The sequence below is a fragment of the Paramormyrops kingsleyae genome, chromosome 4, assembly GCF_048594095.1.
Source record: "Paramormyrops kingsleyae isolate MSU_618 chromosome 4, PKINGS_0.4, whole genome shotgun sequence".
In the NCBI taxonomy this organism is placed as follows: domain Eukaryota; kingdom Metazoa; phylum Chordata; class Actinopteri; order Osteoglossiformes; family Mormyridae; genus Paramormyrops; species Paramormyrops kingsleyae.
In genome coordinates, this window is record NC_132800.1 from 15,969,037 (window position 1) to 15,985,917 (window position 16,881).

The 16,881-nt window shown below is 43.0% G+C and overlaps 1 protein-coding gene and 1 long non-coding RNA gene across 2 annotated transcripts in view; one reads left to right on the forward strand and one right to left on the reverse strand.

The window, feature by feature from the left end:
* Positions 1-16,881, forward strand: part of LOC111847224 (tripartite motif-containing protein 16-like) — a 370,043-nt gene that overhangs the window by 161,118 nt on the left and 192,044 nt on the right. The window lies entirely within an intron of this gene.
* Positions 7,735-9,026, reverse strand: LOC140588933 (uncharacterized). The gene is made up of 5 exons (XR_011990160.1): positions 9,005-9,026; positions 8,802-8,913; positions 8,615-8,723; positions 8,047-8,117; positions 7,735-7,935 (listed from the first exon to the last, which is right to left on the reverse strand). It is a non-coding gene; the product is annotated as an uncharacterized lncRNA (long non-coding RNA).

A 16,881-nucleotide genomic window follows, 5' to 3' on the forward strand; every position in this document is an offset into this window, starting at 1 on the left:
TTGAATTTGCCAAGGCCCACAGCTTGCAGCAAGGATGGACAGAGGCAAAGTGGCAGAAGGTTGATTTTTCTGACGAATCATCCATTGAACTACATACCAAATGCCGCAAATACTGCAGGAGACCTGTTGGAACCCGCATGAACTCAAAATTCACCCAGAAAACAGTCAAGTTTGGTGGAGGAAAAATCATGGTTTGGGGTTACATCCATGGGGGTGTTCGAGAGATCTGCAGAGTGGATGGCAACATCAACAGCCTGAAGTATCAAGATATTCTTGCTGCCCATTACATTCCAAATCATAAGAGAGGGCAAATTCTGCAGAAGGATGGCGCTCCTTCTCATACTTCAGCCTCCACATTGAAGTTCCTGAAACTGAAGAGGATCAAGGTGCTCCAGGATTGGCCAGCCCAGTCACCAGACATGAACATTATTGAGCATGTCTGGGGTAAGATGAAGGAGGAGGCTTGGAAGACGAAACCAAAGAATCTAGACGAACCCTGGGAGTCCTGCAAAACTGCTTTCTTTGCCATTCCTGATGACTTCATCAACAAGTTATTTCAGTCATTGCCAAGACGTATGGATGTGGTCCTCCAAGCTCATGGGAGTCATACACATTATAAATTTTTTTTTCCAAGGCACCATGACTTTATGTTCTGATGTTATTGTAGCATGTTTGTGTATTCTAAATGAAATATATGTATAATTTCTACATTATTTTTGCATATGACAAGACTTTTGTCCAGGCAAAAGTTGACCTTTCTGTCCTAATTACATGACAAAACTCAATGAATGATGCAAAACTTTATTTTGGTATAATAAGCATAATCTAGAGGGCTTTGCCTTTTCTTATAAGCCATTTCTGATTCCAACTGATTCACTACAGGTCAAGTTATTATTTGTTGTTCCTACAACTTGGTTAAGCGACAAGACTTTTGTCAGGCACTGTACACTTTTGCTTTGAATTTCTTTAATATGTGTTTTTTAGTATATATTGCTAATATATTTTTGGCTAATGTATTCTTTTCCCTATAAGACGTCTTGAACGGTAGACAAAGGTAAATGTAACTTAAATAAAATATAACTTACGTAAGGGTTTATGGGATCCGGTTACTGACGTAAATCATGGATTGTCTGTCCTGGGTTTTTTTTTTTTTGGACTGCAAGAGGAAGTTGTACTACCTGGAGTAAACCTACAGAAATGTGAGAGGAGCATGTAAACTCCACACCCATAGTCAGGGGAAGGATTCAAACCACCACCCCTGCCTGCACTCCTCACTCCTCTACCCTGAATGACAATGAAAGTTTTGTATATGTGGCTCAGTGGGTTAGGATGCTGTGTCTGTGGTCAGAAAGTAATTGGTTCAAGTCCCAGGGTTGATGGAGTAGACTTAGGTAAGGCCCTTAAACTCCAGCTGCTTCTGAGATTAGCTAACTCTGCTATCTTGGAAATGTGTATGTCAGTTTGAATAGAAGTTTCTGTTAAACATATGTGGAATTCTATCTCCTCTTTGAATTTTTCCATCATTACCTTGGCAGATGCAAAGTGATGAAATCTTTTCCAGTCATGATGCTTGCCCTGGTGAACGACCACACATACTGGCCCATATAGTTGTTTTTGGCAGCCTGTCTTAATTTTAGTTTTAGTCTAGTCTTTGCGTCAAGCTGTCATATTAGTTATTAGTTATTATTAGTTATTATTAGCCTTAGTCACGTCCATACTGATTTTAGTCTAGTCAAGTTTCAGTCGACTAAAAGTCTGAGCATTTTAGTCATATTTTAGTCAGAATTATCCATGACTATTTTAGTCTAGTTTTAGTCAACAAAAACTGATGACATTTTTGTCACGCCCAGCTCCGTACGATCCTCGTGTGTGCCACGCCCCCTCGTTACCAAGTGTTAATTCCTGATTGTGATCACCTGTGTCAGTTGATCAGGACATTACCCTTTAGACATATATCTAGTCACGCAATAATGAAAGCTTGAAAGTTCAGATCGCCAGGATTCAATTCAACTGAGCTGTCGTTCTGTTTGCTACTTAGCTTTAGCTTGCTAAAATACCTACATCATTAATCCTTAAATCATTTCAGGATATCACATATCACTTTTATGCAGATGATATACAGCTTTATTTTTCATTTAAACCCAATCAGTTGAACAAATTATCTACTCTGGTTGACTGCTTGTCTCAGGTGAAGGACTGGTGTAGTAATAATTATTTACAATTAAACTCTGGAAAAACCGAGATGTTAATTGTATCTCCCCCTAGCCTCCACTCTGAGATTAGACTACAACTATCATCTGTCATTCCTGCCTCTAAGTCAAGTGTTCGTAATCTTGGGGTTACATTGGATCAGTCTTTATGTCTCGACTCCCATGTGAGATCGGTTAGCCGTTCATGCTTTTTTCATCTATGAAACCTGTCTAAAATAAGGTCTGTTGTATCAAAACCAGAATTGGAGATGCTGGTTCATTCATTTATTTCATCACGACTCGACTACTGTAATGCCCTTTACACGACCCTGAGTAAGTCCGCCCTCTCACGCCTTCAGTTGGTTAAAAATGCAGCTGCTAGGCTTTTAACCCATTGTAATAGAAAAGACCACATTACTCCAATCCTGTACTCACTGCATTGGCTTCCAGTGCAGTTCAGAGTTCAGTATAAAGTTCTGGGGCCGGTTGCACAAAACACCTTAAGTTTTCCCCTTAAGTATGACACTTCATGAACTTCAAATCAAAAAATAATTTATGTATTACTCAGTATAGAAATTTAATTCTAGACCACATAAGTCTGGAGAGAATGTCTAATTCCCTCCAAAAAAATCAATTGGGCAGATTGGATCCTCTCTGGTCCATTCTGGCCAATTCCATTACGTAGGGGGGGTGGTCGGCTGTGGTCTCGTCCCCTCGGTAGTTCTGGCGGGTGGCGGGGTTGGGCCCCCGGGCTATGGGCGACTGGTGGCCTCTTGGAGCTGGGGGGGCTGTGGCTGCCGTCCTGTGATGTCTGGGTGTCTGCCCTGGCTGGTGGTGGTGGGGTGGGCCTTGGGCGGGTGCCGCCTGGCGGTCATGGGGTGTGGGGTCTGGGGCGCCGGTGGTGGCGGGGGCTGGCCCTGGGATGGGTGGTTGGCCTCTTCGGTGCGGGCCTGGGTGGGGGTCTGGGGCTCTGGTGCCCGGGGCCTGGCCGTTTCCTCGGTGGGCGCCTTCCTGCGCGGGGGTGGCCTGTGTTCCCTCTGGGGCGCCGCCGGGGGGGGTTGGACGGTCCATGTCTGGGGGGCCGGCCTGCGCTGTTTGGGGGGTGGCTGTCTCGAGCCCGGGCTAGTCTGCCACTTTTTGTCGTGAGTGGGTGAATGAGTGCGGGCTGTCCTTCGGGGTGGGGGGGGGGTGGGGGCTAGCTTTTGGCGTCGGCACTGCTCCGGGGTGATGTCGCCGGGGGCCCCCCGGGTCCGCTCCATCCCGTGCCGCGGTGGGGAGCTGGGGTGCCTAATGAGCCAGCTAGTGATCTCCCCCCCTGGTATCATGAATCCCAGCCCCTCTCCCCCCTCACTCACATAACATGCCACGCACACATGTAGGATCTTGGGGTGGGAATGTGCCGCGCACGCTGCAGTGAGGGGGGCCATTCACATGGCCTTACTCGCTGTGCTGCGCGGCCCTCTGCCTCCCCTTGTTTTAATGGCACTTTAGTCACCACATATCAGTATACACACAGGGCCTTGGGGGGTGGGGGCACTACCTAGAGGTTGGTGGGTGGAGCCACTGAGGTGGTCTCACTCACCTCTTCACTGCTACCCGCCCCTCAATTTTACTTACACCGTATACATTGAGGGTCTTGGCGGGGGGGTGATGAGGAGGAGAGCTGTTTGCAAGCAGTGCTCCTCCGCGCTTCCCCCGTCAATTTTAAATCCATCTTAAGTTTCTCAACAGTCATACTCATCCCTTACACCACATACACTCACCAACACATGCATCCAACACTCCACCTCTCACACAGGTGCGTGGGGGAGGAGAGTGGGCGGGTCTTCGTACACCCCCGCTCCCTGCCCACGATGGTGGGGGGGCACTCGGGCGGTCGTCCGGCTGGCGGTGCCCTGGGGTTGCGGCTGGCGCTGGGGGGTGGCGTCCGTTCCCCCGCATGGCGGAGGGCGGTCCGGAGTGGATGGGCTTATGTCTTTTTATCTCTGTGTATGTTGTGTGAGTGGATGTATGGTCTATGTGTATGGCTGAGAGGTGTGTTTGCGAGGTGTCTGTGTGGGCAGTGTGGGCCTGGGTTTGGGGCTAGCTGCTCCTTCCTGGGCGCGGCTGCCTCCTTGGCATGGTTGCTGGCCCTCCTCCCCGGGTGGTGGCCTGGGGGGGGCTCGGGCCTCTCCGGCGTGGGTGGGGCTCTCTACCGGGGGCTAGTCGGCTCCCGGCCGCCTAGGGTCCTGGGGACTTGGCTCTGGCCTGTGCGGGAGCGGCCGTCCCCCTCGCGGGGTCGGCTGCCTGTTGCCTCTGGTTCTCTGGGGCTCGTGGCCTTTTGGCTGCGGGGGGCTGCGCCTGGGGTCTCCTCCCTCCTCCTCCTGCTGGGGTGGGGACGCGGCTGTCGTGGGGACGTGGGGCCTTGGCTCTTCTGTGCTCTTGGGGGGCTGTGGACGCCTTGGGTCTCCTGGGCCTGTCTCCGCTGGCCTCTGGCTCTTGTGGGGTGGGGTTGCGGCCCCCCACCCTTGCTATCAAGTACATTCCATGGAGAAATTCACACGCACCCAACACACGTATACCCCCACACAGAAGAACACACATGCAAGCCCACTTCCACGCTCCCTTCCAAGCACATGCAACGATTTTGGATGTCTGTGTATCTGTTTTATTTTCTTTAATTCTGGTTGTGTCTTTGTATTTGTCCATTTTTGGTTGTATTTCAAATGCTGTTTTTTTTTTTTTTTTTCCTTGCCTTGATATGTTCTTTTTACGTTACTCTTGTCTTTCTTAGCCTCTCTCCCACTGTTGTCTCCCCCTTTGTTCGTGTTTTGTTTTTTTTTTCTCCTCTATCACCTCCTTTTTAATCTCTCTTCCTACCCCTTTTTTTCACTATCACTCCCTTCCGGACAGCTCGGCAACTGGAATATTTTACATGTGTTAAAAATAAAATACAATAAATATACAAATAAAAAGAAATCGACCAACATGAAGGGCCTATACAGAGTTTATAGAGCCCCTCATGGCAAAGCAAATATGTCTGACACAGCAGTGCATTCAGACCATTATTCTGCTTGCTAAAGCTGCCGGACAGGACACATTTAAAAAAAAAAAAAAAAGTATGACACTTAAGGTTTCATTTCTCCTTAGCTAAGGGATTTATTTAAGGGTGTTGCACAGAACCCCTTAAAATGTTTCCTTAGTTAAGGAAAAACATTAAGGGATTTACAACATTGAAAGACGTTTTACAGCAGTAAAATTGTCCCGTTTCCATGGAGACCGTTCATATCTTTGCACTCGCGCTTACTTGTGATACCTGTTATCGCCTCACAAAGTAAAGTTACTCACAAAGAAAAAAAATGGGAGAAAAGAAAACAAGACAGCCAAATTGGTCAGAGGAGGAAAAGATAATACTTTTGGAAGAATTCAATAAAAGAAAGAACATACTAAAAAGTAAATTTGATCCGCAAATAACAGCAAACAGAAAACAAAGAATGTGGGAGGAAATTGTAATGAAAATTAATTCAAGAAGTCTGGTGAAAAGGTCCATACAAGAGGTGCAAAAAAAATACGACAACTTATCTGTTCTGGCCAAAAAAGAGATCACTAAATACAGGAGAGAATGTAACAAAACTGGTAAGAACTCGATCTTACTAGTTGACGTTAACTTACAACTTCGGATAGGTTAAATGACTAACATGACTTGAGGGAACTGTTAATGTTAGTCTTTATTGCTGTACATAAGTTGCTCATCTTCTTTCAACAAGTTATTACACATTAAAGTATTTAAGGTATAGATATAAAGTAGACTGTAATGGTTCTATAACGTTATATGCTATGGTATGTTAGCAAGCTAGGCTGAACGTGAAACAGGCTTAACGTTCTTTGACACTCGCGTTTAGACTGCAACCTATTGTGCTAGAAAAAAAAAAAATCATTACCAGAATTTATTCTATACAAAATGTCATTTTGAAGGTGGAGGTCCACCTCCAAAACCCCTTTCAAATGAGGCAGCGATGGTAGCGGACATAATTGGTCGTGACTCACCTACAGTGGTTGGAATAACTGGCGGAGGGGAGAGCTGTGGTCATTTGGAAGGGTAACATTCTTCAGGTTAAGCCTAATTAATGACATTAGGGTTAATGTCATGACTATATATTTAACTAGTAAAACCTTGTTCAGTGAGCCAGATGAGTTAATGACGAAAGAATATGACGTTGCGGCTGCAAGTACATGGATCGTCATGCCTCGCAGCCCGGTGTTCTGTCAGATTGTCCTACCTTGTCAGATTTTCCTACCGCAGCATGTTTTTATAGTGATATCTATCGGTTTTTGCTGCGCTATCAAAAAATCCTACTGGGGGTGTTGCCTAGTTTCAGCAAGCTCTACAAATGCGATGCGTAACTTGTTTATATCATAATTATACTATTATACTGTCTATAAATCACAGGCAGCATGTTCTGATAGCTCAGAAACACCCATCAGATTATCCTACCATCAGTGTTTTACCCTTTATATGATTAATTGTGACACTGTATTGTCTATAAATCACAGGTAGCATGTTCTGATAGCTCAGAAACACCCATCAGATTATCCTACCATCAGTGTTTTACCCTTTATATGATTAATTGTGACACTGTATTGTCTATAAATCACAGGTAGCATGTTCTGATAGCTCAGAAACACCCATCAGATTATCCTACCATCAGTGTTTTACCCTTTATATGATTAATTATGGCACTTTATTGTCTATAAATCACAGGTAGCATGTTCTGATAGCTCAGAAACACCCATCAGATCATCCTACCATCAGTGTATTACCCTTTATATGATTAATTATGACACTATATTGTCTATAAATCACAGGTAGCATGTTCTGACAGCTCAGAAACACTCATCAGATTATCCTACCATCAGTGTTTCACCCTTTGTATGATTAATTATGACACTTTATTGTCCATAAACCACAGGTAGCATGTTCTGATAGCTCAGAAACACTCATCAGAACATGGTACCTGTGCTTCATGAACAGTAAAGAGTCATAATTCAAGATAAAACACTGATGTTCTGATGGATGTAACCATTTTTCAATAGGGGTGGGCACCACAGGAAAATACATGTGACATTTTCACAATTCAACTACAAATGCTGTTAATTCAATGTAATTACTGCACAGCAGTAAATGAACTATGGCTAATTATGCTGTCTTTGCAATAAAATATGCAATAAACTTCTGTGTTCCTGAAGTAATGACGATATGATGTATTGGGAAAAGTATATATTTGAGGAAAATTACAGTAATGATAAATATGGTCATATTCACTAGCTCTACTTGCTCTCATGGCTCCGGGTGTCTTTGAGTAAGGGTGGGCAATCTTTCAAAATCTTAACACATTATCAAAATCCAGAACATGAATTATGGTGTTTCTTGACAACTTAAAAAAAGCATTGTTATAAATTCAGACTTGAACAAGCTTAGACTCGATGCACTTTCACCATTTAATACAAACTATTCAATAGAAAAATTCAACATTGTTAACAAAATGAAAAGCATTAAAACCCAAGTTTAAGTTAAATTTAAATATATCAAACAAAGTTGTTAACCAGTAAAACAATAAAAATGTTTTTTTTTTTTTAAGTACAAAAGTGCACTTGTAAAAGGTGTTCAATGGTGCATACATTTCTTGCACGAATAGTTGCCATCAAGTTCTGGTTCATATGTAGCACATTTAAAATGTGCCCATCTCTGGCACACGTCACACTGCACCTGGAAAGGTGTAATTAGAGTTATAAGATGTAAATATTGAAAGCGAATCCAATATTTTAACAATATGTCCTCAAATGCCCAAAGTTATCAAGTTTAATGTGAAAATTTTACCATTTCAATGAAGCTGTGATCTTGATCTGAGTCCAGCATGGAACAAATCACACAGTAGTCTGCTGCATTTCCTAAAAACAGATTCAGAGGAGAGAATGCATAGGTAATAAATTTATTAAATTCCATAATTATCAAATTATAATACAAAGCCACTGAATCCTAAAATCATACACATGCTCAAAAGTATGATCTCTGAAAGATAGACTTCTTTTCTTTAGTGAATGATTCTTAGATAAATTTCCCTCACAATTCAAAGGAAGTTTGTAGGTTTTACTCAGCATATTGCAGAAAGAGCCAGGGTTCTTCTGGAACCGTTAGCTGTCACACGTTGTTAACAATGTTGTAATTTTTTCAAAACCCAGGAACCTTCAATGTATTTTTGCCTGGAAACTGCTCTCTTACATAATCACATAATCATAACTACAAAACTTTCACTAGAAATGTAATGTTTAGAAATATAAAAATGCTTTTGTACTTTGCAATGAAATGTAAGAAACATCTGCACACTCAGACAGTGAAACATTGGTAAATCACCATTCACTTTCCAGGACACTACAGTCTGCCTCACCTTTACATTCAAGTAGTTCACACGCTATTTCAAGTCGTGCAGACCTCACAGCTTCCTCAGTTGTTTGCACCTCAGAAATGTTCCCTCTCAAAAGGTAATCCACAGCAAACTGCAAATATTAATATCAATTTTAGTTAATGCAATTGTAGTTATATTGATCCACAAGGAAAAAAACCCACATGATTACCCGCAATATGAGAACCCCACAACTGCTGCCATCAAGCTGCTTTTGGTGTTGCAAGGTCTGTACACACCACTGTCCTTTTTGGGCATCAAATCCTCTCATCTTCAAAAAATTTCTAAAGATTATTAAAAGAAGTAAGAATATGACACTCCAAAGCTGATTTTAACAAATCACATAATTAAGAGTACAGAATTTATAAATGGTACCTCCAGTTCCGCAGAACTTTCCTTTCATACAGTAATAGCCTTCATTACCAAAAGGGTCAATCAGCAGAAGGGTTTTTTGGGACATTCTCACAATCTTCAAAACATAAATCTTTGGCAGTTAGAGTGAACAGTTTGTGTTTCAATAAATAATATATATGCTTGTATTTTAACTATCATATACACTTTTTTTCTCATAATAGTTTAGTAATTAAGGCACACACCACAAGAATCCAATGTGCTCGAAAATTCACGGGGCACAACCAAATGTCCTGAACAGGCCATTTCATCTGCATAACAAGTGCAATAGTTAGTGATGGTTCTCAATCATTATAATTCATACATCTTGATAAAAAATAGAAGCCTTCAGCCAAATTACCTTTTTGAGACTAAGGAACTGCCCAGCAAACAATGATGATGCAATCACTGCACAAAGCTGGTGTACAGGTGTCTTGGGGAAATGATCTTCATAATACAGAGTATTATAGATTATATAGAGTATTTTAATAACAAAGCATGAAATATACTTTTACCTGTACATTTTCCAAGAAGTGGCACAGATATGCATCGATAACCTGTATTAAAGAAAATTTGAATGAAATTCAGGTAATGATCACATCAAACAACCGAATTATGATTTTCATGCACAGCAGCAGAAGACCGGTGAAAAACAAAATATAGAGTGAGTGACAGTTCTGCAGACAAAAAGAGCCTTGTTGGTGAGAGGGCAGAACTTTTGTCATATCGGTGCAACCTATAGAAATGGCAAATACACAATTATTGTGGACAGAAAGCATATCCGAATTTAAAACATGGTAGCTTGAGCAGGCTTGGCAATGATATCATAAGACAAGATGAGGCAGTAGGAGGCACCGATTCTCCAAAACTAGACAGCTTATAACAGCATGCGAACCCCTTCGTGCGGTCATTGTGAAATGAATTGTGATCTGTATAACACACTTACCTCATCAGCCAGCCACTCAGTGCCTTGCAGTGTTCGAATCGAGGTATCATGTAGCTTATAGGGACCAACAACTGCTTCTACTCGACCATCATCCTCTGCAGCCCAAAGCTTCTTTACTGTAAAAGGAGTTGTAGTTCTTTTTTTTAGACAATTTGTTCATGATGTGACAACTTACCAAGCTGTTCGCTAACCAACATTCATGACAGTATGAAATTAACTGACTGTCAGGGATGCCAGTATAGCCAGAAAAGCAGTGGTTTATTGTATATTAATGCTAATTTATCCCCACCTCACAGCAAGGAGGTCGGGTGCAGGTTCACCCTGTGTGGAGTTTGCATGTTCTCCCCGTGCCTGCATGGGTTTCCTCTGGGTACACCGGTTTCCTCCCACAAGCCAAAGACATGTGTTAATTGGGGATAGGTTAACTGAACACACTTAATTGCCCCTAGGTGTGAGTGTGTATGATTGCTTGTCTATGTGTGTGGCCTTGTGACGTGCTGGCGACTGTCCTGGGTGAACCCCACCTTCACCCATAACTGGGATAGGCTCCAGCCCCCCGACCCCTACAGGGACTAAGGGGTAGAAGATGAATGAATATATGCTCTTTGCACTTCTGAATAGATGCTAAAATGTATCTTGTTACCCTGTATTTAAAGATGTGTAATGAAAAGAAAATTTAATCTAATTTTTGTCCTGACTCAAGATAAGCCTTTGCCAGGTAACTACACACGACACTAACCATTATTATTCTGCATACAGCCATTCATTCATTCATCTTCTGCTGCTTATCAGGGGGCAGCAGCCTTAGTAGAGATGCCCAGACTTCCCGCTCCCTAGACATTTCCTCTAGCTTTTCTGGGAGGATTCCGAATCGTTCCCGGGCCACCTGAGAGACATAGTCTCTCCAGAGTGTCCCGGGTCAACTCCTCTTTCCCTATTGTAATGCCACTACTCAAAAGATGAACACGTGGGGCAGGCTTGGAACTTGGAACAAATGACCAACTGGTCAACCAAAAAACCAACAGTTTGTTATGGTACCTTTAGCTTCCATGCCTCTGCTTTGAACAGATGGACTCTCTAGTGCAGGACTTTCAGGCGTGACCGCTTTTACCTTTTCCACAACATCAACCGATTTCTGAGCAAACCTAATGACCGATGTTCTTTGTGCTACTTCTTTTTGCTGGGGGCTAAGGGATGGGGTTGAAGTGTTAACTGGCATCATGATGGAATCATTTGGCTGACTAGAGACCATGTTAGTTTTCTGGTCTGTTTCGGATCTTCTGTAAGGCTTGATATGGGTGACATTATATTTATTTTTTAAAGTAGACCCCTCAAGATTTGCTAATGTCACAAGCTTCCCAGAAATATCATGAATAATGTAGGGCCGATAGAAATCTGGTTCTATCCTTCCTCCTTTCCTTGTCTGTTTTCTCATGTTCAGCAATAGAACCTCATCTCCTTTCTTATAAACTACATTTCTATGCCTTTTCTGCACCCTTTTGGCATATGCCACTTCCTGCTTTCCCTGAGACTTTGCAATAGATTCAGCTGCTGTTTTCTTAATGACCTGTCTCACTTTTTCTTTGGAATCCAGAAACTGATTATAACTAGATTCCTCAGGGAGAATGATGTTGGACAGCTGCAATTAAAGACACAAAACATTTCAATTGTAAGCAAAATTAAGCAGACAGATGAAAACTTCAGTGTTTAACAGAACATAAACAAAGAAATATAAAAAGAATAAAAGAGCATGCACTGTAATAAGAATAATTCTATACATGTTATTTTTTTCATCCAGTAAATGATCTGTTGAGATGTTTGTGGCTGGATGGCCACATGGATGTAGTGACATACTCTTTTCAAAAAGTGGTTTTATAAGTTTAAAATAAAAACATTATTTATTATGAAACAATTTAATAGAAATGTATGAAAAAGAAAACTAACTAATTTATGGGAAGAACTCACTGGCAATTCAGGAGGGACTTCCGAAGGGAACACAGCCTCTCTTCCGTACATCAATCGGAATGGTGAGACCTTTGTGGTGGTGTGCATCTTAGACCTCAGTGAAAATAGAGTAGCCTCCAAAAAGACGTCCCAGTCATTCTGTTGCTTGTTCACAATTTTCTTCAGAGCTCTAAAATGTAAAAAGGGAAAAAATGGAAGACAATGACAGTTAGGATGACAGGTAATTTATGGGCATAAGCAACGGCGAGTATTAAAGAAACAGAACACGCCATCTTTGTTCTCAAGCTACCTTATCGTACACTAGGTCAGAGAATAAACTTGTCATACAAAATTAAAAAGGACAAGTTCAGAAGATATACCAGAGAGACCTTTAGGGGGAAAAAAAGAAAAAACTAAAATCTGAATTAAAAAGGAGAAAGAATTAAACATAAAAATTGTAGTAATATCAATAAGAATAGCAAGATTTTTAATCTTACACTTTCACTTCTCTTTTTGTCACAAGCATGGTTAATTCAGCTCCTCTGGTGTGACCACAACATTTGGCACATATAAATATATATATATATATATATATATATATATATATATGTATGTGTGTGTATATACACACACACATACATATATGTGTGTATGTGACAATTATTTTATATACCTTTTGATGTTGTCATTGGTTTTTTCATCCAAACCGTTTGTCTGCGGATGGTATGCTGCTGTGACGCTCCTTTCTATGCTAAGCATTTCACAAAGCCTTTGGTTGAGCTATATGAAGATAAAAGTAATTAACAATATATATAATATATGAACAAATATACTTTAAGGCAACTGAACAAATATATTTACATTAACCATCCAACTTACTTCATTTACAAATTCTCTACCCTGGTCTGAAAGGATTCGTTTAGGGCATCCATGTCTGTATATAAGTGTGCACAGATGTCTTGTAACTTCAGCAGCAGACTTGGTCTTTAAGGGAAAGGCCTCAACCCATTTTGAAAAGTAGTCTGTTGCCGTTAATATGTACTGGAATCCATCTGTTGTTTTTGGAAGGGGTCCAGTAATATCAATCCCAATAAGCTCCCAAACCTCAGACACCTATCAAAGCAATAACTTGCATTAACGCATACAGATCATACATTAGCTAGCTGCTATTAATTTGATGTTTTGAAGGCGTTTACCTTGATACACTGCAGTGGCTGCACATCAGCCAGAGGTTTTCCTACTCTCTGACAACTGTCACATGCCAAAACCTTAAACCAAATGTATTTAAACATGATTATGAGTATGTTGCTCGTGTAATTATTTTCAGGGTAGAGTACATTTAACATACCCAGTTTTCTATGTCTACTGACATGCCTTGCCAGTAAAATCTCGAACACATGGCCACTCTTGTTTTTATAATGCCTGTATGTCCACCAATTGGGGCAGAATGAAACTCCTCAAACAGCCTTCTTGCCTCTTGTTTTTCCTTTACCACCCTTCTGTTACTATAGAGGAGTTCTCCGTCTACATAAAAAGACAAACATAATTAATGTCAATGTTAAGAGAAAAACTATAATGTTACCATAATGAGACTAACCTTTGATTTTGAACTTCGATGCATATCTACGCAGATTTTGTCTTTGGGCTTTATCATATCCCAGAGGATATTTTCCCAAAGAAAGGTAGTCATATACGGCATTCCACTTGTCTTCCATAACTAAAATATAAACAGTTTTTGCTTGTTAGTATAAACATAATACAATTTTCAAACAAAGAATAACAAAGAATCAGGCCATATATTATAAACTATTCACAAAATACACATATTCCTGACGAGGGCAGTCAGCGAACGCCACTCTAACCACTTAAAGGTCAGAGCCCTGAAGGCCTGCCTGACGCCATTTGTTTTTTTCTCCTGGGTCACCAGTGACCCCACCCCTTAGGCTCACGTACCTGGGACCCCCCCCCCCCCCCACAAAGGGAGCAACGTCCCATTGAGCCTCTAGTGGTCAGGCATTGAACTACCACTCCATTTCGAAATTGCGCCTCTAGTGGTCAGGCATTGGACTACCACTCCATTTCGAAATTGCGCTTCTAGTGGTCAGGCATTGAACTACCACTCCATTTCGAAATTGCGCCTCTAGTGGTCAGGCATTGGACTACCACTCCATTTCGAAATTGCGCCTCTAGTGGTCAGGCATTGGACTACCACTCCATTTCGAAATTGCGCCTCTAGTGGTCAGGCATAGAACTACCACTCCATTTCGAAATTGCGTCTCTAGTGGTCAGCCATAGTAGTGTAACAACATCTGAGTTGGGTCTCTAGTGGTCAACACCGGTAATACCAACACACATAATTGGACACACAGGTTCTTGCCTGAAAGCAGGAATCAACTTCACAGACCAAATCGATTAGATCACAACACATTAACATCTAATTAGGTTACTGCTGCATAACTAATTGATGTTTACAATTAAACAATAAGAAACAATTAATTTGGTTTGATTTCTGTTTTACCTTTTTGATTTATTTTAGGTTTTATTTCATTTTATGCTTTCATTCACTCTCTCTCCCCCAACAAGGAGACTTGCATAGAAGTTCAACCATTATTAATAACAGTAAACCAGTTACACATCAGGGAGGCATTGAGGTTTTGGACGTGATCGGTTGAGCTTTTCCTGTGCTGAGTGCTTACCATTCGCTCTCTGTTGGTTGAGCTTACCTGTAGCTCTGCTGTCACTGCTTACGATCGTACAGTTTGTCAGAACCGAAGGGAAGTTCTCAGCAATTGGACGCCCAAAAGCGCGCCAGCTGGGATGCACCCGCTGACTCATTAAGGGCAAGGTTGGCAGGTATCTCGGGAGGTCATTACAAGTTTGAGCAGGACCTCGTCTAGGGCGAAGTTCAGGAGAACAGCCCTAGCTTGGACTCTCAATCGGTTGGGTGACACCCGAGTGCCGTTGCGCCGTCTCTTGTTCGAGTCAGGGCCAAAAGTGCGCCCGATAAGCTGAGCCCCACCTGGGTTGTTTCAGTTGTGCGTACAGAACACCCCCTTCCAAGTTGACATTGCTGGGGATCGGGGGAGTGGGAGCTGGACTTGGGCCTGCTTGGCTGGGATTGAGTTTGTGGGACGTGCCCTACTCAGGAGGGACATCTGACAGCGTTCAAGCCTCTCTAACTGCATGACTAGCTTAACACCGCAACACCTCATATAGGGACACATAAAGCAGAACCTGCTAGTGGTCCCCCTTCTGGTCAAAGCGGAGTTGTACAACAGAGCCCAACCCAGGGATAATCTGATCTGCAACAGCAAGCTACGTTTGAATGCAGTCCCATTGGTTTGAAGCTGTTATTTCTCATTTCCTGTTCCCAACTTCTCCTGTGGTCTTCTGACACTGTCAATAGCCACAGATCTGCAATTTCCAGGATAAGGCTTTATCCTTTCCCCCTCACTAGGGCATCTCTCAGGCCCTAGAGTAACTCACACTGTTCTAACCTGCAACAACTTCTCCCAGGGAACAATTTTTGTTGTTTATTTTGTCGTGGGTAACTATTCCCGTGGTTCACTACACCCTTCCAGTTACCCATTGACAGGCCCCAGTTCTACTTTATTTTATTTTGTTGGTTTTATTTGTTCGCCCAGATTTAGGTGTTAGGCCTCCCACCTAGGCAACACCCAACCTGAGTAACAGATTTCTGCGGCCACCCTCCTGTTGACCGAGTCACAATGACCCACATGGAAAGCCCACTGGACCAGTGGAAAGATTTTGGTATCTGGTCTGAAGATGTGACTCCCAACTTTCCGCCCGGTCATGTCGATCTCACATGGTCCAAAGAAGCTGACCAAATTGAGGACGACATTGCCGAACTTATGGACATGCCACCCACTCAGAAATGCGGGAGTAAAGAGCTAACCAAAATACTCGGCTCCCTTGCACACAAACTACTAGCCAGGCTGAAGATGAATGAAGAGGGAACGTCCCGTCTCCAGCAAAGGGTGCAAGCACTCCAACAGCAGGAGAAAAACACCCAACGACTACTGGCAGAGGCACAGAGAGATGCCGCCCAGGCCCAACATCACATTGGGAATCTGGAGCAAGAACTCCAAAAGAGAAGCTCTCCACCCCATGAGGAGGAGGAGACGGAAGAAGGCGAGATGCCTCACACCAGCAAAAAGCTTCAACACGCCCTGGAAGAGCTCAGAGCTGAAGCTGACCAGCAAAAACAGCAAGCCAGAGCCACCAGAGGAAACCTCGAAGCCAGACTGGACCAGGCCGACACCCTGCTGGACAGAGCCCACGCGGAGCTCAAGAAAAAGGATGGTCGGATCCAGGCCCTGGAAAACCATCTGGCCGAGGCACAGAGACGTCTGCACAAGATGAATCACCAACTGATCAGCTCCCAGGAACAGCTCACCGATGCCAGAATGAAACATCGGGCGGACGCAGAAGAGATTGACCAGCTGAGACGGGGACTGAAGCAAGCATATGAGGTGAAGTCGGAATTCGAGGCACCCTACGAATCAGCGAGGGGACCGACGTCATCTCCAACAGTGCGGTCGCTCCCAAGGCACACGGGGATCTCTCATCGGGACGAGGTGACTCCCTGCCCCTCATCAAACCTTGAGGAACCAAGAACCCAGAAGGTCTCTCTCAGAGAAGACACCCCAGATGGAACAGACCTACCAAAGCGAACGCTACACCAGCACCGGGTTACAACAAAGGAGCTTGATAAAGTAGCTCGGAATATCAACACATTTACCCCGAATCCCAGAGGAGGCCACAACATTCATGCCTACCTCCAAGACATTGACTTCCACCTCCAAAGACTGGACAATGTGACCAATGAGGACAGAGTCTACCTCATCAGGATCACATCTAGCCTGGAGGTCCGCAGCTTCTTGGATCGACAACCTAGTCGAATCAAAGCCAATGCCATGCTGCTACACGAAGCACTGACTCGGGAGTTTGC